General features: G+C 47.8%; 1 long non-coding RNA gene across 1 annotated transcript in view; it reads right to left on the bottom strand.

Moving 5' to 3' along the window:
- The window catches only part of LOC134935670 (uncharacterized), a 73,094-nt gene extending 53,035 nt beyond the window's left edge, over window positions 1-20,059 (bottom strand). Inside the window, exon 1 of the long non-coding RNA XR_010180329.1 lies at window positions 19,941-20,059. This is a non-coding gene — a long non-coding RNA (uncharacterized LOC134935670). The remainder of the gene's footprint in view (window positions 1-19,940) is intronic.
- Window positions 20,060-23,091: the final 3,032 nt, after the last annotated feature.

Raw genomic sequence — 23,091 nt, 5'->3', positions numbered from 1 at the left:
TCCCCAGCATCCTCTACGGACTAGGAGAAAAGGATTTACCGGTAGGTATTAAAATCCTATTTTTTTAATTTTACCAACAGTCTACAATCTGGAAACTGTAATGTGAATCTGATGTCCATGGTTTATGTACTATAATTTTTTAACGGGTACATGACATTAATACAGTATAATATTTTCTCTATAGAGTCTTTAATGTAAAGTTTTTGTTTCTTTGAGTTGATTCATTTTTTCTATTTTTTGGAAACAATTTAAGAAAGCTTGGTTGTAATTTTCTTTCAAGCTCAAATCAATATTATTTTGATCTGTTGTCGTGGTGACTCTAAAAGGCGCGGGGCCCACACGCGCTCTGCCTATTTGGTAATCCGGCATTAATCAGCCCCCCCACACTGCTCCCTTCTGTGCCGACCTGGCTGCCCTCTCCCAGAGCAGGCGACTATGCTTGGGTTGCGTGTAAAGTAGGTTGATCTGTTTGTAGATAACAAAGGGACTAATTCAGACTGGATCGCTGCAGCGGCAGTGATCACAGTCTGAATTTTTTTGTGGAGTGCGCACGTACAGCGGCCCCACTGTGCGTGCGCACCCCAGGAGCCCAGTGAGATGTTATCAGCATCTCTGGGCTGCGATTGCCTCTGCCTGATTGACAAGCAAAGGTGATCGAGGGGCGGGAGGGGGGGTGTCGGACAATGAACAATGAAGGCGTGTCTGGACCATTGGGGGGGGGGGGCGTGTGATGCACTGACATGCGGGGCAGACTAGCCCTGTGCTGGGTGTCCCCCCGCATGTCTGAGTAACTGATCGTAGATGTGCTAACTTTACCACATCTACGATAAACTCTGAATTACCCCCTAAAGCTGGGCATAAACTATACAATTATCTGGCAGACCATCTGTCCAATCTGGCTGGCTGGAATAAAAATTTGGTAATGTATGGGAGCAAATGACAATTAACCAATTGCTTCCAAACACTGGAAATTGATTCAGATAAATTGGTTAAATCACGGATATAACCAATTTGTCTGATTCCCAGTGTTTGGGAGCAAATGGACGATTGTCAGTTGCTTCCATGCATTACCAGATTTTTATTCCAACCAGCCAGATTGGACAGTATATAGTGTTTGGCCAGTTTAAATACCTGATTCAGAGGTGGATGGTAATTGAATACAGTTGAGTGATTATTTATTACTGTGTATGCGCACATTTTTCTGAAAATCCCTACAGAAGCCATAGTGTTCGCACAAAGTTGCTATTGCATACGGGAGAGCTGGTGCAGTCAGGCGATGGGCGGAGACTGGGAGGTGGCCTGAAGGGAATGCAAGAAATCTCTGATAAAACTTGTTGTGAATGATAAAACGTATGATAAATGGTGCTCCAGCCAATCAGCTTTCAACTGTAATTTTTAGAACACATTACAGTTAGGAGCCGAACACATGACAGTTGGGAGCTGAACACATAACAGTTGAGAGCTGAACACATGACAGTAAGGGAGCAGTGAACACATGACAGTAAGGGACTGAACACGTGACAGTTGGGAGATGAACATATTACAGTTGGGAGCTGAACTTATGACAGTTGGGAACTGAACACGTGACAGTTGGGAGCTGAACACGTGACAGTTGGGAGCTGAACACATGACAGTTGGGAATTGAACATATGACAGTTGGGAGCTGAACACATAACAGTTGGGAGATGAACATATGACAATTGGGAGCTAAACACATGAGTTGGGAGCTGAACACATAACAGTTGGGAGCTGAACACATGACAGTTGGCAGCTGAACACATGACAGTTGGGAGCTGAACATATGACAATTGGGAGCTGAACACATGAAAGTTGGGAGCTGAACATATGACAGTTGGAAGCTGAACATGTGACAGTTGGGAGCTGAACACGTGACAGTTGGGAGCTGAACACATGAAAGTTGGGAATTGATCATATGACAGTTGGGAGTTGAACATATGACAGTTGGGAGATGAACACATGACAGATGGGAGATGAACATACTGTATGACAGTTGGGAGCTGAACACATGACAGTTGGGAGCTGAACATGTGACAGTTGGGAGCTGAACACATGACAGTTGGGAATTGAACATATGACAGTTGGGAGCTGAACATATGACAGTTGGGAGCTGAACATACGACAGTTGGGAGCTGAACACGTGACAGTTGGGAGCTGAACACGTGACATTTGGTAGCTGAACATATGACAGTTGGGAGCTGAACACATGACAGTTGGGAGCTGAACACATGATAGGACTGTAGCAACATTTATCATACGCAGCAAGTTTTCTCATTCACAACAAGTATTATCACTTGTTGATAAATGGGCCCCTATACTGTAAATCTTAAAACTCTCAATACACATAAATAGCAACTACTCCCTTATACTAGAGAGGAAGTGATTGGAGAGCACAAGATTCTTATACAATGCATATTATATTCCAAGCAGCCCCAGTTCTGTCAATACATACAAAGAAGTGAGAAAGTAAACATTTATTTATGTGAATACATCAGAGTGATTCCATATACTGTAGATGAATATTTTGCAACTTTTAATAACACATTTGCATGTAACGACTGCTTATTTATAGCCAGTATATTTTGAGATATTCTTCACCATTGTTGAATATTTTCATATTCATCTGTTCAAGTTGCTTTTTGCAGCATCCAGCACATGTAATAACACTAAAATGAAAGAGGCCTGTTCCACGCATATATTTTGCTGTTATTTCTAGTGCAGTTAACTGAGGCAACTTTCAAGTTATTAACATTTGAAATCTCTGAATGGCTAAAATTTGGCCTAAATTAATTGGAGGGGCTTACACCCATTGGGCAGTATCCTATTACCCGCTGTACATTACCACGAGTATTGGTATTGCCCAGGTCTATCCTATTAGGCCAGATAAGCTGGCACAAGCTGCGGCTCATTGGGGCTTTTGTGTACTTCACCAGGTGCCAGTTCCTGACTGCTCCCAGTGCAGCGTTCCACCTTGGGGGGGGGGGGGGGGAATGATGCAGGTCACATAGCTCAGCCGGGGGTCACAGAGCTGAGTGCTGGCTCTCAGGCCATGGTGGCCTCCAGCGGGCATGGGACACTGCAGGTCACTGCGGCCATCAGGGATTTTGTTTCACCTGCCTCAGGTAGGCGAAACAAAATCCCCAGAAATAGCCCATTTTTGCTTGTTTCTCATGAAAACACACAGGTTTCACTGAACCTGTGTGTTTTCGGGAGAAAGCGCATTTTTTTTACAGGCGATCTAATAGGATAGCCAGTAAAAACAAATTGGGGAAAAATCGTGAATCAATGTTTTACCATGGGTAATAAGATACCACCCATTGTTGGTGAAATTATATAATTCTTTGTATTACTTTACAGTACTTTATGCAGAAAATGTGATCTGAACCACATTAATATTGACAGACTGTTTCCTATTGAAGTCGTGAGATGCTCATATTTATTTGCAAACTGTGTAAGCCACTTTCTGGTCCTTGGCATAAAAAGTAAACCCTGCTGAGTTTCACCTAGTTTTGCTGTACCACCTGATGCACATGCATGCACTGACTCATGCTGCAAGCTGACACACCCTTATTTGCCCCCCATTGCACGGGTGTATCTAGAGAGGAGGGGACCCGTGTGCAGTCTCCGTGGCAGCGGCGGTGTTGCTAGCACTCTGAGTGGGCACTAGAGACTCTGGCACAGTGGCAGAGTCTACAGCGCATGCGCAAGTCTCCAGAAAATTGGTGTGGCGGCCATTTTTTTGGAGACCTGCGCATGAGCTGTAGACTCTGGCACTGTACCAGAGTCTCTAGTGCTCTCTCAGAGCACTAACAGCGATGCCAGCTACGGGACTCGGAAGAGGAGGGGGCCCACACACGGACACCGATGGACGCCAGAAAGGTAAGTATAGGAGAAATGGGTGCAGTGTGTGCGGTGTTGCTGCCTGCAACATCCTCCAGCATGACCGGTTTGGCAGTGGGTCAGTAATGGTGTGGGGTGGCATTTCTTTGGGGGGCCGCACAGCCCCCCAAAGAAATGCCACCCCACACCATTTACTATTTTGTAGTAGCAATGATGCAGAGTCGCAGCACCACGTTCCTCGTGCTAATACTGTATTGTACCAGTGGGAAGGATTTAAAAAGTCACCAAGGGGGGCGTGGCCTGGAGCCGGACCAAGGTGGCAGCACGGACGGGGAGCTCCTAGGCTGCTTTCACCTTTTCATCCCCATATCTCTCCCCCCGTGCCTCTCCCCCCTCCTAATCCCGTCCTCTTCTCTTCTGTGACCCCTGCCTCCCGCTGGACTACGGCCGCGGAGTCGGGGAGCCGGTATACTGGCTCCTGCGGATTGCGGCCTGTCCGATACTCAGAGGTCGGGGCCTCGATTCCTGACCGGTGGGGCCGGAAGTCCGTAGCGGCCCTCCCCGCGGCTTCTACCGAGGGTCTGCGCTCGGCACCCCTTGCCTAGACCCTTACCCCGAGCCCCGCTGAGCCTCTCCGCGCCCGAGGAGGCCTGGGGACCCAACCAGACTCGGCCGCACAGGCTCCGTGCTCCCGGCGGTGGCGGCCGTCTTTCCCCCTCGTGTGCCGGAGGGCGCTGCGGGAGACGCCTGGCCGCCGCCTCTACACTTCCGGCGGGGGACAGGGGGCTCTCTCCTGCTGCAATCCAGATGGGGGACAGCAGCTGCTTTCCTGCAACCATCCAGACGCTGCTTCCCGGAGGACTTGCTTGTGACACTGAAGGGGACATCAGCCGGCTCTCCCTGTGCCCGTGCTCTGGTGCCGGATTCGTGGGCCCTCGGTGTGATTACGGCCCGTCAGGTAATTTGACCGGCCCCCATCCCTTGTGAAGCCTTTTCCCGGTGGGTGCAGCACACCCTGCCCCCCTGACCGCCTGTGCCCCCGTATTACACTCAAGCCCGGGCCCCCGGATTGCTGGGCCCCTTGCTGCGCCCCTCTGGCGCCTACAGTCAGGCCTCTATAGGAGACCAGGGCCCTCTCCCTGACTACACACGGCTCCACGAGGCCCTACACCACCTTGCTCCCCCCACCCCCTGTGGGCCCTCCGGGAGAGCCGGGTCTAGGCCCCCCCGCCTCTGCTGTCTGGTCGTGGTGTGACCCCGGCCACTGGCTGGTACGTGTCCAGGCCCCATTTGCACCGAAAGGCTTTGCCATATACTCCTCCTGATGGCCTAGCCTCTCCACGGGACCGTGGGGACCCACGCCTCTGCCGAGGCCCCCCTGGACCTGGGCCACCTGCCTTGCTAGGCGAACTACGCCGTGATGTCTCCCTAGAGCTCCTGGCTCACCCACCCTGGCCCTGAGCTCTGCTGCTGGAGCGCCTTCTCTACTTCTCACCCTCCTCATCACCCTCTTTCTTATATATCCACGATGCCCAGGGGCAGCAAAAAGTCGCAGGGCTCCGACCTCACACCATTTCTCACCAAAAAGAGCACCCCGATGCTCCGGACCCTCCCCAGGGTGCCTCCGACTCGGAGGCCGATGACGATGACCTCACGCCCCTTACCAGAAGAGACTTCCTCTCCCTCCTCAAGGAGGTGCGGGATGTTAAAACCTCCGTCCAGGCTCTTCACTCCCTGAAATCCGACATTGCCGACATCGGCTCCAGGACGGACCACCTTGAACGTCGGATGGAAGAGGTGGTGACGTTCCAGCAAACGGTTGAGACCGACTTTCATCAACTCCGCCAAGATGTCGCCCAATTGAGGGAGGAGCATGAATATCAAGACAATAGGGCGAGGAGAAACAACCTGAGGATTCGGGGCATCCCTGAAGAGGTCGAGGCAGCGCACCTTGACCTCTACCTTAAGCGCCTGCCCTTCTGTCGCCTGACACCCCTGAGGAACACCTCCTCCTGGACCAAGCACACCGAGCCCTCCGCCCTCGCTCCCAGGACTCCTCTCAACCCAGGAATGTCATCCTCCGACTACATTATTTTACTGCAAAGGAGGCTATTATGAGGGAGGCCCGATGGATGGGATCCGTGACTTTCCAGAATGTCCCCCTGCAGATCTTCCAGGATCTCTCCCCGCTCACCCTCGCCAAACGTAGGGACTTTAAGCCCATCACTTCCCTGCTTACCCGTCACAATGTGAAATACCGATGGGGCTTCCCTTTTCGTATCCTGGTGTGGCATCAGGGGAAGCTGCTTACAGCCAGGAATCTCCCCGAGGCTCAAGCTCTCCTATCCAAGCTGGGCATCCACACCACCGAACAAGAGGTTTCTGCTCAACGCCCTCCACCGCGGACACAACGAAACCCGCCTCAGCCTCCTCTATCGGAATGGTTCACGATCCCAACGTCAGCAACCTCGACGATTCCACCTCCAGTTCCCTGATGGACTTCCAGCTTCCTGAGTTATTGTTTTTCTGTAATTGTTTCGACCTTCCATGGTCGACCCCCCTACCCGGGGAGTAGTTTCACTTTTGTTCTCATACATCTTGTTCTCCCGAACCCTTCGATGGTTTTTAACTGTTTGATTGTTATCTCTTACTACAATGTTGATATGTTTATTTGCCTCTATGATGAGTAATGCTAAACTGCTTCCTTTCTTTCTTTCTTTCTTGTCTTGTTTTGACTCCTTGCTCCTCTCTTCTTCTCCCTTTGGAGTTGGCGCTCCGTCTGTCCCTCTTCCTCGCTTTCTTTCCAGTTTTCTCCCTCAGGCTTCCCCGGGGGTGGTGGGCCTCCTGGCTGTGACTATGCGGTTGGTAATCCACCCCCCGGTCTCCATCCCGTGCCCCCTTAGAACCTTGAGCCCTCTTGCTGACCTAGGTGCCCCCCAGGCACCTGGTATCCCTCCCCCCTGTCAGCACTACTGGTCCTGGCCCCTACTGCCGGACGACCACCTACCTTCCTCCCCCTTGCAGTCTCCTTCCCTTCTTCCCCCCTCTCACACCACAGTGTCTCTTGTTTCTTCTCTTCCTTTGCCCTCTTTCTTTCTTTCTCTTTCCTCTACTCTTGATGCTCTATGCTTCATCTTCTCTGCCTACCTCTTTGTGGCTTGCCCATGGGTCTTCGAGTACTGTCCTTTAATGTGAAGGGCAGGAACAGCCCCCAGAAGCGAGGTAAGCTCTTTGACTCCCTTAAACTTCACAAGGGCGACCTGGTCTTCCTCCAAGAGACCCACTTCCTCCACGGCTCCCACCCCGCCTTGCGCTGCAAACCATATCCTGACTCCTTCCATGCCTGTGATCACTCTGCCAAAAAACGCGGGGTCACGATTTTGCTCGCCCGTCACCTTACATTTGAGCTTCAGGACTCCCACGCTGATAAAGAGGCCAGGTTTCTTATCTTAGTGGGGAAACTTAATAACAAACTTTGCACCCTCGCCAACATTTATGTCCCTAACCAGCAGGAGGACTCATTCTTTACAAAATTAGACACCCTCCTCACCCAAGTCCGGCAAGGCGACCTTATTCTTGCTGGGGACTTTAATTCAGTACCGAATCCAAAATTAAACCGTTCCCCTACCCCTCCTACTACCTCCCCGTCAGACTCTCGTCACTCCCGATCCCTCCTCCGCCTTATGCGATCCCAGCTTCTCTATGACTCCTGGAGGATAAAAGACCCCTCTGCTCTGGACTATACCTATTATTCTGCCCCTCACAATTCTTACTCCCGCATTGATATGATCCTGCTCAGCCACGATTTCGCCCTGAACCTCCGCGCTGCCCACATACATCCCCTGATCTGGTCTGACCACGCCCCTATCTCTTGCGATCTCTCAGGACTGCTCTCCCACCCTCGCCCCATGACTTGGCGCCTAAATGACTCCCTACTCCATAGCCCGGAAATAACCTCCCAACTTTGGGACACGATTTCCGACTATTTTGCCTTAAACGACTCCCCTGATATTTCGAGGCCCACTCTCTGGCTGGCACACAAGGCAGTTCTTCGGGGACACATCATTAATTTGGCCTCCAAACTCAAAAAGCAATCCCTCACTCAGGTTAACAGACTCTCCATCAGACTCCACACACTTGAGACCCAATATAAGGCGTCCTCCGATCCGGCGGTCTTGTCTGAACTCCGTACGGTTAAAGCGGAACTTAATCTCCTTCTCTCCAGACGGGTGGCCAAACGTCTTAAATGGCTTCGCCAGTCTTTCTACGAGAAGGGAGACAAAGCAGACAAGATCCTGGCGGCACGAATCCGCTCCACGAGAGCCAAAACCAATATTATCTCCATCCGAAACTCTCTTAATCAGATTGTTCATGATCCCAACGCCATCAGGGCTGCCTTTCAATCCTACTATGCTGATCTCTATAACCTCCCACCACCCCTGCTTGCCTCCCCCCCCCCCACCCCACCCTACCCTGACCTGGTCTCTCACTTTCTCTCAGCGGCCAACCTACCCCAGCTCCCCCAGGACGCCATGGACCATCTTAACAGTGAGATCTCGATGGAGGAAATTGCACAGACTAAAATTGGTAAATCTCCGGGCCCGGATGGGTTCACGGCTCTCTACTACAAAAAATTCTCCGATCTCCTGTCCCCCCACCTCCACTCCCTGTTTAATAGGATTGTCCATGGCGACCCCTTCCCACCTGAGATGCTGGAGGCGAGAATAGTGGTGATCCCCAAGGAGGGTAAGGACCCCCTCAATTGTGCCAGCTACCGACCAATATCCCTCCTGAACCTGGACTTGAAAATTTTTGCCAAAATACTAGCCAACCGCCTTAACCCGTACCTCCCTGCCCTTATCCACTATGACCAGGTGGGGTTCATCCCGGGCCACCAGGCGAGGGATAACACCAGACGTGCTATTGACCTTATACATATTTCGAACTCCAGGGGCTCCCCTGCCATAATGCTCTCCTTAGATGCTGAGAAGGCATTTGATCTGATCTCCTGGAGCTTCTTGAGAGCGGCCTTGGAGGCCTACGGCTTGTCTGGTGGCTTCCTTACTGGTATCCTGGCGCTGTACTCCACCCCTTCCGCCACGGTTTTAATCAATGGAATTCCGTCCGCTCCGGTCCGCATCGCAAACGGAACACGTCAGGGGTGCACTCTCTCACCGCTAATTTTTGCCCTTATTATCGAACCCCTCGCTTCTCAAATCAGAGCCCACCCAAATATACATGGTATACAAGTAGGCCGTACTGATCCCAAAATCTCTCTCTTCGCTGATGATGTTCTACTCACACTGACCCAACCCCTAATCTCACTCCCTAATCTTTTTTCAGTCCTGCACTCTTACAGCCTCGTATCTGGCTACAAGATTAATTGTTCTAAGTCTGAGGCTATGCTACTTCATGTCCCACGTCGAGAAGCTGAATCCCTTTGGGCCAATTTCAATTTTAAATGGCAATCCACCAAGATTAAATACCTAGGAATCTACCTAACCACACGTTATGACTCCCTTTTCCGGGAAAACTTTCCACCTCTTCTCACCAAATCCCTTGCTGACCTCTCTTCCTGGAACAACCTGTTCATCTCGTGGCTGGGTAGGATCATAGTGGTTAAAATGTCTATAATCCCTAAATGGCTCTATCTTTTCCAGACCCTCCCTGTGGCCGTTCCGGCTTCCTTTTTCCGGACCATTCATCGTGCCCTCATGCGTTTCATCTGGAATCATAGACCCCCCCCCCGCATCGCCGCTAATACCCTGAAGCGACCTACCTCCGCTGGCGGTAGGGGGCTCCCTGATATTAAACTCTATTACCTGGCCTCCCACCTGTCCCATATTGTCGCCTCCTATGCCCCGCCGGGATCCACAGCCTGGCTGGATATCGAGGCAGCCTTTGTTGGTCTCTCCGATATGACCCCCTTGTGGGGTCTCCCGCCTGCCTCCCGGCCCTCAACCTCCAAACTCCCCCCCACGGTCACATTTAACCTCAAAATTTGGGACTCTCTCTCCCGGAAGATGGGCCTCTCCACTACCCCCTCACCCTTGACCCCTATCTGGCAGAACCCGATGTCCCCCCCCCCCCCCCCCGGACTCTCGACTACGAGATTTCGTCTATGGACGACGTTGGGCTTTAAATTCCCGATTAATTTTGCCGATCGAGGCCAATGGCTGTCTCTACCTGATCTTCAACAGAGGACCCCTTCACACTCGCTTAACCCCTTCCAATTTTTACAAATCCGCCATTTCCTAAGCTCTCTACCTTCTCCCTCCCTGCTCCGTGCCCTCACCCCTTTTGAAAATCTATGCATTTCTTCCCACCTCTCCAAAAGCCTGATCTCCCAACTTTATTCCCTTTACTAGACTCTTCTCTCTCTTCCTCCCGACTCCACGAACTTGCTTGGGAACGCGACCTGGGGCCCCCCCCAGAGGGTGCGGAATGGGAGGACATGAGACTCGGGATAGCTAAATCCTCTATTGCTACGGCTTTTAAGGAGACGGCCTACAGACTCTACTATCGCTGGTACTACACCCCTGACAGGCTCAACAAACTTTTTCCGTCCTCCTCTCCTAGCTGCTGGAGAAATTGTGGAGCCAGAGGAACGATGCTACACATATGGTGGACTTGTCCATCCATCACCCCATTCTGGAATTTGGTCCACTCCCTCCTTTAACTCGCTTCTGGATTCCCCTGTCCAGAAGGATCCATGGATCTTTCTGATGTGCTACCCTCCCCCGACACTTTCCAAATTATCCCAAAAACTGGTTGCGCACATTCTAGCAGCGGCTAAATCCCTGATAGCCCTCAATTGGAAAAATCCCTCTGCGCCCTCCCTCCTGTCTCTCAAAGCCAAAATATGGCATATTGCATCCATGGAGAAGATCACATACTATCTCCATGATCGAGGCCATATCTTTGAGCAGGTCTGGGCCCCCTGGCTCTTCGCTGAACGCGGACCTCCGCCCTCCTCTTCCCCCCCCCCTAGACCATATCGCAGTCCCATGGGCACCGCTTGTCGCTCTGACTTACTTCTCTTCCTTCCTGTTCCACCTTCTCTCTATTCCCTATCTTTTCTCCTTTTCTTCACTGTCACCTCTTCCTGTCTCTCTCCTAAGCCTTGTTTCTTCCCATTCTCCTTCTTCTATTTCACTCCAGGAGACACTGTGAGTAGGATACTATCCGGTTCCCCTCCCTATGCCCCCCCCCCTCCTCCCTTCCCCCCCCCTCCCTGAACCCTATAACTATTTCCCATCGTTAATTTTTCTGTTTGTTTTAGATGTTATTTGAAAAATTGTGGTTTCTGATTGACATCCGGTCATACGACCATCTGCCCTACATGCCTATGTAATGTCTGCCTACTCTGTTTAACCACACATAAATAAAGAATTTAAAAAAAAAAAGTCACCAAGTATATTGTACTAGAGACCATTGATGGGCAATAAGTGGCCCTAGGGTCTCATGAGGCCTTCTAACCCTTCACTTGGGGCCCAGTTACAAACGCAGGATTTCTTTAGGGGGGTTTCCAAAGGCAATCCACAGTTTCCCACTCTGTGGACCATTAAAGTAAGTGCTGGAGTCTGGGGGAGCGGTAGAAGAACCTAGTAACAACCCTTGACATTAAACATTGGTCTTTTTATACACTGTATACTGTATGCCATACAGTATTAACATTTAACATCATAGATGGTCTCTAGCAGTGTCGGACTGGGGCATGTAGGGCCCTCCGGGGGAATGCAGTGGTAGGGGCCTATGTTAGGGGTGTGGCCAGTATGCAGAGGGGGCCCCTTCATAAATATATGCAGTAAATTCAGCTATGATAATGTACCAGATTAATACCAGCAATGCACTGTAGAAAATACACCATAGTCCAGAATAAGGTAATATATGTATCAAGTATAATTCACCTGCACAGTCTAGAATCTGATCCTTAGAACAGGAGGTGGGCCCCCAGGCAGTGGGGCCCACCGGTGGTTTCCCCTGTATCCCTGTGGGCCAGTCCTAGCCTGGTCTCTAGTATTAAAGGCAACAGACCTTTGTATCAAAAGTGTTAGGAAAAACACAAGGAAAAGGAAGCCAGTGTGGTTTGCGAAAGAAGTAGCAAATATTGTGAAAGCAAAAAAGATGGCTTTTAGGAAATATAAGCAGACACAAAATAATGAAGACAAAGAGATATATCTTGTTAACAGAAGGAGACTAAGAAGGTAATCAGATGTGCAAAGGCACAAGCTGAGGAGAAAATGGCCCAGTCAGTGGGTAAAGGAGGCAAAACTTTTTCTAGGTATATAAGCAAAAGGAGAAAAACAAAAGGCGGAATAATAAAACTATAGACAGAGACTGGGGGTCTTGTTGAGGGAGACAATGTAATAGCAGATCATCTTAATAATTATTTTTGCTCAGGATTTACCAGTGACGAGCGGTGGGGTAACGCAGGTGAGGCAGAGCCTTTCCTGTCATAATTACGTTTAAACCAGAGTGACTGAATAAAGTATATGAAAAATACTAATAATTTTTTGAAATATCTTCTTTGCATTATTCTAATAATTTTTATAGCCCAAACTCTGGGGTAAAAAGTCTATGGCAGGTGAGGCAGTGCCTCACCTGCTTATCTTTTCCACATATCTCAGATCAAAACTCACCAAATTTCCAGGAGTTTATAGTGCTGCACCTGTGTATAATGCCCAGATGTACCCTTTGGCTCATATATTGCATGTAAATCTGGCTCTGGGGTCAGCCAGTGCCTCCTGAGCCATTGAGCTCACCACACGTCCCTGGTATTTACTACTGAAAGAGAGGGGAAGGTGCCACAGTTAAGTTGCAGGGATATTCAGGAAAATGGAACTAGTACATTTACAGAGGAGAAGGTCCTAACAGAACTCTCAAAGCTGAAAGTGGACAAATCTATGAGGCCAGATGGGATACATCCAAGGATACTAAAATAACTTAAAGAGGTGCTGGTAGCACCATTGACAGAATTATTTAACCAGTCATTAGCTACAGGAGAAATTCCAGAGGACTGGAAAAGAGCAAACGTAGTCCCACTGCACAAAAGTGGAAGCAAGGAAGAGGCAAACAACTACAGACCAGTGAGTCTTACATCAGTAGTAGGGAAATTGATAGAAACACTCTTAAAAGAAAGAGTTGTAGATTATCTCAAATCCGGCAATTTACAGGATCCCAAACAACATGGATTCACTGGGGGGAGATCATGTCAAACTAATCTTATTGACTTTTTTGACTGTGTGACTAAAGTGATGGATAAAGATGGAGCCATGGATATAGCTTATCTAGACTTTACTAAGGCTTTTGACACTGTTCCACATCGCAGACTGCTAAATAAACTTGAAAGTTTGGAATTGGATATTAGGATTATTGAATGGATAAGATCTTGGTTGAAGGATAGAAAACAGAGAGTTGTGGTAAATGGAGTGCATTCACAGGAGGAAAATGTTACCAGTGGAGTACCCCAGGGATCTGTACTTGGGCCACTACTTTTTAATATCTTCATTGGTGACATTGCAAATGGCATTAAAGGGAAAGTATGCCTTTTCGCAGATGACACAAAGGTATGCAACAGGGTAGATACACCAGGTGGGGTAAAACAAATGATTGAGGATCTAGGTAAACTAGAGGAATGGTCAAGAGTGTGGCAATTACAATTTAATGCCAAAAAATGCAAAATCATGCACTTGGGTCTCAAAAATCCAAAGACTAAATATAGTATTAATGGCACTATACTGGAAACTACTGAGGAGGAAAGGGATCTAGGAGTCACTATTTCAGGTGACTTTAAAGACAGGTAAGCAATGTAACAAAGCAATGAGGAAGGCTAGTCAGATGCTTGGCTGCATTGGGAGAAGAATCAGCAGCAGAAAAAAAGAAGTAATAATGCCACTGTATAGGTCATTGGTACGGCCTCATCTAGAATACTGTGTTCAATTCTGTAGGCCATATCTTCAAAAGGATATTAATACATTAGAAACTGTACAAAGAAGGGCAACTAAAATGGTGCATGGCCTACATCACAAAACATACCCAGAAAGACAATCTCAATATGTATAGTTTGGAGCAGAGAAGGGAAAGGGGAGACATGATAGAAACTTTCAAATATATCAAATGGTTTTAACAAAGTCCAGGAGGGAAACATTCTCCAAATGAAGAAAAGCAATAGGACACGAGGGCATGCATTGAGACTGGAGGGGGGAAGGTTCAGGGGAAATTTGAGGAAAAATTACTTCACAGAAAGGGTAGTGGACAAATGGAATAGCCTCCCATCAGAGGTGGTAGAGACTAAGACAGTGGAGCAATTTAAACATGCATGGGATAGACATAAGGATATCCTTACAATGAAATAAGGATCAACCAAGGTTAATAATAATAATATAATAATTAATAATAATAATTTTACTTATATAGCGCTCTTTCTCCAACAGGACTCAAGGCGCTTTACAGATATCAAAAACAATGCACAGAGGATTTGAGTAATACAGCAATAGATAAGCCACACAGACATAAAAGAAAACCTTAAGCACACAGAAAGCATAAGGCATGATTTGTGTAGGCATTTTGGGTAATAACTTCCAAGGGTTTTGTATTCCACCCTCACAAGGTACCAAGTGCAGCAGCCATCTTGGGCGCTCAGCATAGGATTACCCAGGGTGGAATAGTCCACCCCTAGAAGAGATGACACAAAATGGGGGTGATTTCAGAGTCCTACAGTTCAGAGTAGGGTTCCATCAAAACCATCAGGCCTATGTATTTTTCATCCCATCCACAAGTGTACCATAAGGGGCAGCCATGTTGGGCGCACTATGAGGGTTACACTGTGGGAGGTGAGCCATACAAGGGCCAAGTTCATATATGGGAAAACTGATGCTTATGTAGTAGTATGATGTACCCTCTATGTAGGGCGCAATGGCAGGGTGTGCAATCAGTGGAGGTAAACATAACAGGAAAAAAACACGGTGGGGTAGAAGAGAGGAAGGAAGAAAAAAAACACACAACAATAGCAGGTAACTAGTGGCACAAGAAGAATTGGCCTAACATTATTTTGATAAGATCATAGTACGGGTGGGTATGAGAATGTGGGGGGTATACTCAGAAGCAATGGGGATGTCCCTGCTGAGCCTGGTCCTGGTGCTCTGCCCCCACAGTTCCCTATTCATCTTGAGGGTTAGAGAAAAAAAGAATGTAAAAAAAAAAAAAAAGGGGGCAGACTAGATGGGCCAAGTGGTTCTTATCTGCCGTCAAATTCTATGTTTCTATGTTTCTATTCCCCACCTCTTGATAAGGCTCCTGTCTCTTCTTCCTGGCAGCTACTCTCTGGTCCAGTGCACTGATTGAGGACTCAGATCCACACCCACATCAAACTTGGAAGAAGAAGTTGCTACCACTGGGCATGTGCAGCAGCTCTGCTTTGTCCCTTAAACTGCATGATGTGGTGGCAGCTCTAGGATTCGTATTATACACCATTGCTATTGTTGTCATAATGTGAGCCACTTGCCAAGAGGACGGGGGATTCCGGGCAACTGGAAGAACCCCCCTCCGCTCCACCCCTGCGTTTACCTATGTGGCCTGCCGCACGTTCTTGTTTAATTGTCATGTTTTTGTGTAGCTTGTAATGCTCATTTAAAATTCCTGCTGGTTTAGTTCTTGGAAATACTGTAGATGTCTCTTTCATTGTTGTTAATTTATTGATATAGGGGGTCATTCTGACCTGTTCGCTCGCTGCTGTTTTTTGCAGCCGAGCGAACGGGTCTCTACTGCGCATGCCAGACGGCCGAAGGCCGTAGCAGGGCTGCGATCGCCTCTGCCTGATTGACAGGCAGAGGAGATTGCTGGGTGGGAGGGGGCGGAACGGCAGCGTTTGGCCGCCAGTACGTGGGAGTGGTCCGGCCAACGCAGGCATGGCCGGACCGAACGGGGGCGGGCCGCAGCAGCTGCGTGATGTCACACGCAGCTGCTGCGGGCCAGGGAGCAATGAGTAGCTCCCGGCCAGCACGCTAAAGCTGTGCTGGCCGGGAGCTACTCTTGAAGTGCAAAAGCATCGCTGCTGTGCGATGCCTTTATTTCTGTGGGTGGGCCGGCACTGACATGAGGGGCGGACTAGCCCTGTGCTGGGCGTCCCGCCGCATGTCAGGGAAGATGATCGTAACTGTGCTAAATTTAGCACAGCTACGATCAAATCGGAATGACCCCCATAATACATTACTAAGATTATGTCTATTGTGTGGCCTTTATGAAGGCTGAAGGGTGACACAATTGTATCAGGTCGCCTGTCTCTGCTGTAGACTGAGCTTCATGGAATCCAGCAAGTACAGTCACACGAAGACGCTGTACAGTAAATTGTGGAAGGTAGGAGGCAGTTCTTCATGTAGATATAAAGTCCACTTAAAATAAAATCTTCCAAGTTAATTTGACTTTGCACTGTCTTTACAGCAACAACGTGTCCTTTAAATGTATAGAACAAAGAAACTTTTCTACAGTATGTCTTTAATTATATTTTTCCCCCATATCAGAAAACCAATTAACAAGTGGTAGCCTCAGCTGATAATGATACGCTTTCCAATATCTCGTTTTCTTCTGTACAAGAAGAAATGTGTCACAGTCTTAGGTAGCAGAACTTCACACATATTATCCCTGTTCTAACAAAATCTTCCAATAATAGACATATTTTGTACAACACTAGAAAATAACATGTATTTTTCCTTGGCCTTCATTGGAGATGGGAACAGTGTTAATGGATTTGTGAAGTTAGCTATTTAAGTTGCTATAGCTTAAAGTTAAAAACAATGCTGAGAATGTATTTTTCATTGGTTATTGGCTTATTGCAAAGGATGAAAAGTGCTGTCTTATCTTTATCTGGTCATCACACAGCTCTGTGTACTTACAGAAAATCACAATTTCTACTTCTTCTTCAGTCTAAGTTTGCCAGGTCGTCCATGTAATAGTGGGCATACAGTATAGGAATTACACATGCCAAATATGGTTGGGTATCCCATATCCAAATATTCCGAAATACGGAATTTTTTGACTGAGAGTGAGATAGTGAAACCTTTGTTTTCTGATGGCTCAATGTACACAAACTTACTTTAATACACAAAGTCATTAAAAATATTGTATTAAATGACCTTCAGGCTGTGTGTATAAGGTGTATATGAAACATAAATGCATTCTGTGCTTAGACTTAGGTCCCATCGCCATGATATCTCATTATGGGATGCAATTATTCCAAAATACGGAAAAATCCGATATCCAAAATACTTCTGGTCCCAAGCATTTTGGATAAGGGATACTCATCTGTAGTTGTGATTTTACTAGCGTGAAAAGAATCCCTTTCACATGTATAGCAAATTAATATTTGTACTTGTCTACTGGAATGGCCAGAAGTCTCCCGAATCTCTGGTGATGTGTGTGACCACGATGTCACACCCCCTACGCCACCAATGCTGAGCCACACACCCTGCATGCCCCCCACTGTGCCAATCCGGCTGACCCCTCCCAGAGGTGGCAGTTAAATATACTCGCCTTCCAGATACAGAGGGAACACTATAGCATAGCTGGCTTGTGAGCCTTACCCGACTAGGAGCAGGACGCAGCAAGCTTTAAAATGTGGGCAGACATCAGAAAATGACATTTTCAGAGGTTTGGTCACTTACCGTACAAACACCAAACCCCGGTATGCAATAGATTCCGGGCCATGGATGCGGTGGGCTTCCCTTTGCAATATCCAGCTGAAAGGGATCCAAATGAATCCCTCTCGGCACACACGGCGTGTGCCTCACTAGACGCATGCGCAGATAGTACTCCGGGTCATAAACCTGGAAGTCCTATCGTCGCAAAGGACAGCTGTTACCGCTACAGCTATCCTTTGGGATCTTCTTCCAGCATACGGCGTTCATAAATGTCATTATGCTTGCAAAGAGTGGCGGGATGCATCGCACGCAAAATGCAATGCTTCATGCATCCGGCCCTACGCCTTTTATAGCCTTAATTGAAATCTGCCATGATAGCACCAGGCAAATTTTTTTGGAAAGAAATATGTCCATGCCCGCTTTTAACCATATTGTACATGGTACCAGATGCATGGCAGTATTAATGCCATGTATGTTTACAAAACAGAAATACATTTGCTATTGGCACTAACAATAATATACTGCAAACCTGTTTCTATGTAGCAAACACAGGGGATTTTGTCATACGGGTGGTATTCTTGTGACCGGCGGTCGAGAGACCGACAGTCACATGACCTCCTCCACCATCCCGACCCCTCACTATCCCGATGGTCGGCATGCCGACCAACAGGGACTATTTCCACTCGTGGGGGTGTCCCGTAGGTCGCCACCGAGCCCGCAGCGCGGCAAGCGCAATGAGCCCGCAAGGGGCTTGCTGCACTCGCCCCTCCCTGCCGGGATCCCGGCGTCGGTATGCTGCTGGGATCCCGGCGTCGGTAAGCTGACCGGCGGTCTCCTGACCGCCGGTCAGCCATACTACACCCTGTCATACAGTATATTGATCAAAACATTTAAGTTTCACCCCTTTGTCAAGGTAACCCAATTTTCTGCAAGTCCCTACACAGCATATAAGCCCAGCACACCGGTACATTGCAGTTACATGTACTCACCTCCCAGATACAGAGGGAAACATCTATACCAGAGTAGCAAATGTCCTTCCATTTCTGACTACAAGCAGCCCTCAAACATTTCTATGGGGACTGCTATGATGGTGGAGTCTGGCTCTGGCCACTAACAGCATTTCAAGATGGTGTTAGTCCATAACAGTCTATGGGCTACTGTACCTGCAATTCTTCCTAAGAGAGACCCTCAGGATCCCTCATTGTCGGCACCCATTGATGATGCATGCACAGGTTGCTGACCAGGATGGCTATGTCCCAACAATAGAAGAAGACTAAATTTCAGTAAAACAACTGCATTTTCTTATTGCTAATTTATTCTTTATTATCATATTCACACCAATCTTAAAATGCTAGATATGATAAATTGGCTCCTTGATAATGTCCTGAACATGGACCCTCATGTTCAGCCCTGAACATGGCACCTCTTAGAGGGCCAAACATGGCCCTCAGAGAGTGCCAAACATGGCCCCTCATTGAAGGGCAAATATGCCCCCCAAGAGAGGGCCAAATACGGACCCTCATAGAATCTGGTCTCTCATAGAGAATCCTCATAGAGGGCCGATTACATCCTTGAATGTGGCCACTACACATTACATAGGGCCCATCATAGAATCCAGGCCTATCACAGAGGGCTGAATATGATCCCTGATAGAATTCAGCCACCCTCAGAGAGGGCTGAATACTGCCCCTCATAGAGGGCCAAATCCGGCCTCTCACAGAACCCAGACCATCATAGAAGACACGTCGGCCATTTTCCTTGTAATTTACCAACTGTGCATGCGCAAAATGCGGGAAAATTACCATGGCACCACTTTCCCAGCGGTTTCTGCAGCAGCCGACACTGGACTCCGGAGTGTAAGTATTGAATAAATTAGTTTAGGGTGTGCGCGGTGTGAGCACCCCTAGACTCCAGGGGCATGTGTGTACCGCACACATTACACCCATTCTAGATACACCAGTGCTCTGAAGGAGATGCTGGAGCCACTGTAGTCCGTGGGAACAGGTAAGTGACCACTGGGCAACCAGGAACATTATGTTGACGTTCTATCATATCGACATGTCTGTTTAGATATAATGAATATCAAAATGGTCACTGTCAACATGCTGAACATGCCGACATGCTGCAGGCTGACATTATGTTGACTTGATGCATGTCAACACAAGGACTGTTTACCTAACATACCACACCCCACTCCAGTCCATTCGCAGAGAACTATCCGCTGCCACTCGCAAAAAAAGCATGTGCTATGCAGAGCAGCATAAATGGGTCATAGCTCATAACTCTCACGCCGATCTGGACAATGCAGTCTTGATTGGGACATTGGGACAAATCCCTCAAACAGGGCCATTTCTAGACCAAGTGGAGCCCAGGATGAATATTTCCTTTGGCACTACCCTCACCCCCTAAAAATGTACAAATCTCAGGGCATTGTTTGCAACATACTGTTAGCGGTGGTGGTGTAGCGGGTCGCGCTGGCTCCCGGTTGTTGTGTGGCAACAGGGCCGGTGCGTCCTTTCCGTCTGTGGCTCCCCGGCTGGTTGCTCAGCAACCAGGGACGCCAGGCGGCCGCTCTGCACAGCGGTCCCGGCAGTTGCTAAGCAGCCGGGACGCTGTGCGCCGCGCGCCCACGGACAGCTGCAGCAATCAGGATCCGGGGGCTGGGCTGCCTGATTGGTCTGCAGGGCTTTTTATGGAAGCCAGACCAAGGCAGCCTCGCTGGTGATAGCTTCTTGTTGAGCTGCTTCCTGCCTAGGAGTGTTTCTGTTCTGTGATCCTGCTCCCCTGTGATCCAGAAATCCTGAGTCCTGAATCCTGAATCCTGGTGTCCGGAATCTGTTATTGGAGACAATCCAGCCTTTCAGTCCTGTGTTCCAGTGTGTACAGCCGTGGGATTCCAGTTCACCTGCGTGCACCTGTATCGGTGTTGTGAGTAGCCGCTTTGCTGCACCTTACTGCCTAGGCCGTGTCACTCTCTTAGTTTGACTTTGACCTTTTCTGCGGAGGTTTCCGCTTTTTGCTGTCCTTGACGAGATAGGACAGGTGTCGTGTTTGGCGTCAGGACAGCGTCGCCTTTGTTACCGTTTGTCTGGGCGGCCGTGCCGCACATACCTTTGTTTCTGTCTGTTTTGGCGGCCGCACCGCACATACCTTTGTTGCAGTTTTCTGTAGCCTTCCCCTACCTCCGGCATTTCCGTTTAGTTAGAGGTTCTCCTTGTTCTCGCCACGTCTCGGTTTACGCCTTGTCTCCTACTAAGAGCGGGGGCATCGGAGTTGGGCACACCTAATCCGCCCTTCAAACGCGGATGCCGTGGGCCCAAGCAAACATAGTCTCGCAGGCATAGACTGACCACGTAGGCGAGACAACGGAGTCAGGGTTCTGTAGGGGTTGCTGCTGTACCCCTGTTCTTACCGCAGCATCACGTTCCTGTACTTGGGGATCATCCGCCCAGTCTCTGGAGTACCAAGTACAGGGAACGTAACACATATCAGTTGATATCTGTAATATGTGTTTTACCTCACTGTCCCCATCACCACACTGACACCAAAGTAACATCCAATCACATTTCTTCCTAATTCTGGTCTTTGGTCTGAGCAACAACTGAACCTCTTCACCATTCTGTATGCTTTTATGCATTGAGTTGCTGCCACGTGACTGGCTGATCAGATATTTGCATTAATAGGCAGGTGTACTGGTGTAATCAATAAGGTGGATACTGAGATTGTGTGTATAGCAAAACATTGCGCAGGGTTTGTTTATTAAACAAAGGAACAGATGTATTTTAATAATGAATTAAAATGAAAAACTGTCTGGAGGTAGTAGACCTGCACTGTTGTGTTACATTGAACGCAGAGTAATGTTTCCTGTGTATATTTTAAGAAGCTAATTTTTTCCATTTGGAGACTTGGATTATAATAACCTCTCAATTTATCTACGCAGAAGAATATGTCATTTATATGGCTCGAGGGTTTTGAATTTTACTCCAATAAATTCAGTGGAGGTTATTAAATAGACACAAATGTGTGAAGTCATTGTTAGTAAGAGATGGCATTTAGTTTTTATGCTTTCTTTACTTAACAGATAAAGCATAGCATCTCTTGCAGCAGGCAGTGTGGGTGCTACACTTTTATTGGACAAGTCAGGAACTTGTGTTTAAACAAGATGTATAGGGGTATATTCAATTGGTGTCGAATCCCGCACCGAATTCGACAGTTTGTCGATCCAACAGCATTCGACTGTCGAATCCCTCCTTCCCGGTCACTGAAATCGACATATTAAATTTGAAATGGATTCGACACGCCTCCTGTCGGAAAGTGACCTATGCTCGGATTGTGGGCGGCCGGGATTCAACTTCCCGCACTCCTCGACAGCTTAAAGTCTTGTTTGCTGCGTGCTAAGCAGCCATTTTGGGAACCGGCATTATTGTAGTCAGTGTAAAAAAAAATATTAAATATATGTTAAAAACGCAGATTGCCCTAAAAAACACCAATTCCACAAGACAGCTGACTGTAATGGTTGCTCTTCTCCCTGAAGTCTTAAGCTCAGGCTTTGGTGAAGTGTAACCTGGGTAAAAATATGGAATCATGGGTATATTCCTTCCCTCAACCCAGTAAAGAAAAAACTATTCGGAAAAAAAAATCAAAATATAATAATGTGGCTCATAAATACAAAAACCATTTATATAATTACTTAAAATATAAATTTATATGCTAGGAGGGAAAAAAAAATTCAAGTATTTAAAATTCCTCGTCAGCTCACGACAGAAAAACTTGTTGGAGTGAAATTGTCGAAAGTCACATCGAAAACCACTGACACCAATTCGACAATCTTCAATTGAATATGGTTTTGTCGAAAACCCAGTTTTTTACCATTACAGACACTCGACTGTCGAAAAGTCAAAAGTCGTAACGATCAGACAGTAATTTTGTTGAAAAGTGGCGTATTGAATTGTCGAATGCAATTCAACAGTTTTTCTTCTGTCGGAAAAGGCCCGGTTTGCGACAAAATGAGGGATTCGACACCAATTGAATATATACCCCATAATGTTTTACAGTTTTTTTTATAGAATTGAAATTAAGGCCAGCTATGAATACACTGTGTACTTCACAACTAGCCCCAACATTATCAGCAGGGCTGGCCCCAGGCTGCAGGCTGTGTGGGAATTTATTTTTAAAGCGGCAATCATTTACAACGCAAAACCAGGTTGGTTTGCCTTGTAAATGATTGCCGCTTTAAGAATACGGGCAGACTCACTGAAATTCACACACAACCTGCAGCTCACAGGCTATTACATAATTTATTTTATTTTATTTATTATTACCATATTTATATAGCACACACATGTTCCGCAGAGCTTTACAGAGAATATTTGGCCATTCACATCAGTCCCTGCCCCAGTGGAGCTTACAATCTATATTCACTTACACAGGGAGGCAATCAATGCCGATACCGGAATGCCAACACCCGGTGAAATACCAACCGCTGCCTGTAATCCCCACTCGTCCATGCCACCACCCGAGGGTTAATATAAACAGAGGGTGACCATAGCTCGCAACCAGGCCCGAAGCATGGCAAGCGCAACGAACCTGCGTTGAC

This window comes from Pseudophryne corroboree, chromosome 6 (genome assembly GCF_028390025.1).
Source record: "Pseudophryne corroboree isolate aPseCor3 chromosome 6, aPseCor3.hap2, whole genome shotgun sequence".
In the NCBI taxonomy this organism is placed as follows: domain Eukaryota; kingdom Metazoa; phylum Chordata; class Amphibia; order Anura; family Myobatrachidae; genus Pseudophryne; species Pseudophryne corroboree.
Note: the sequence above shows the minus strand (reverse complement) of the source record. Positions and strands in the feature narration are given on the sequence as shown.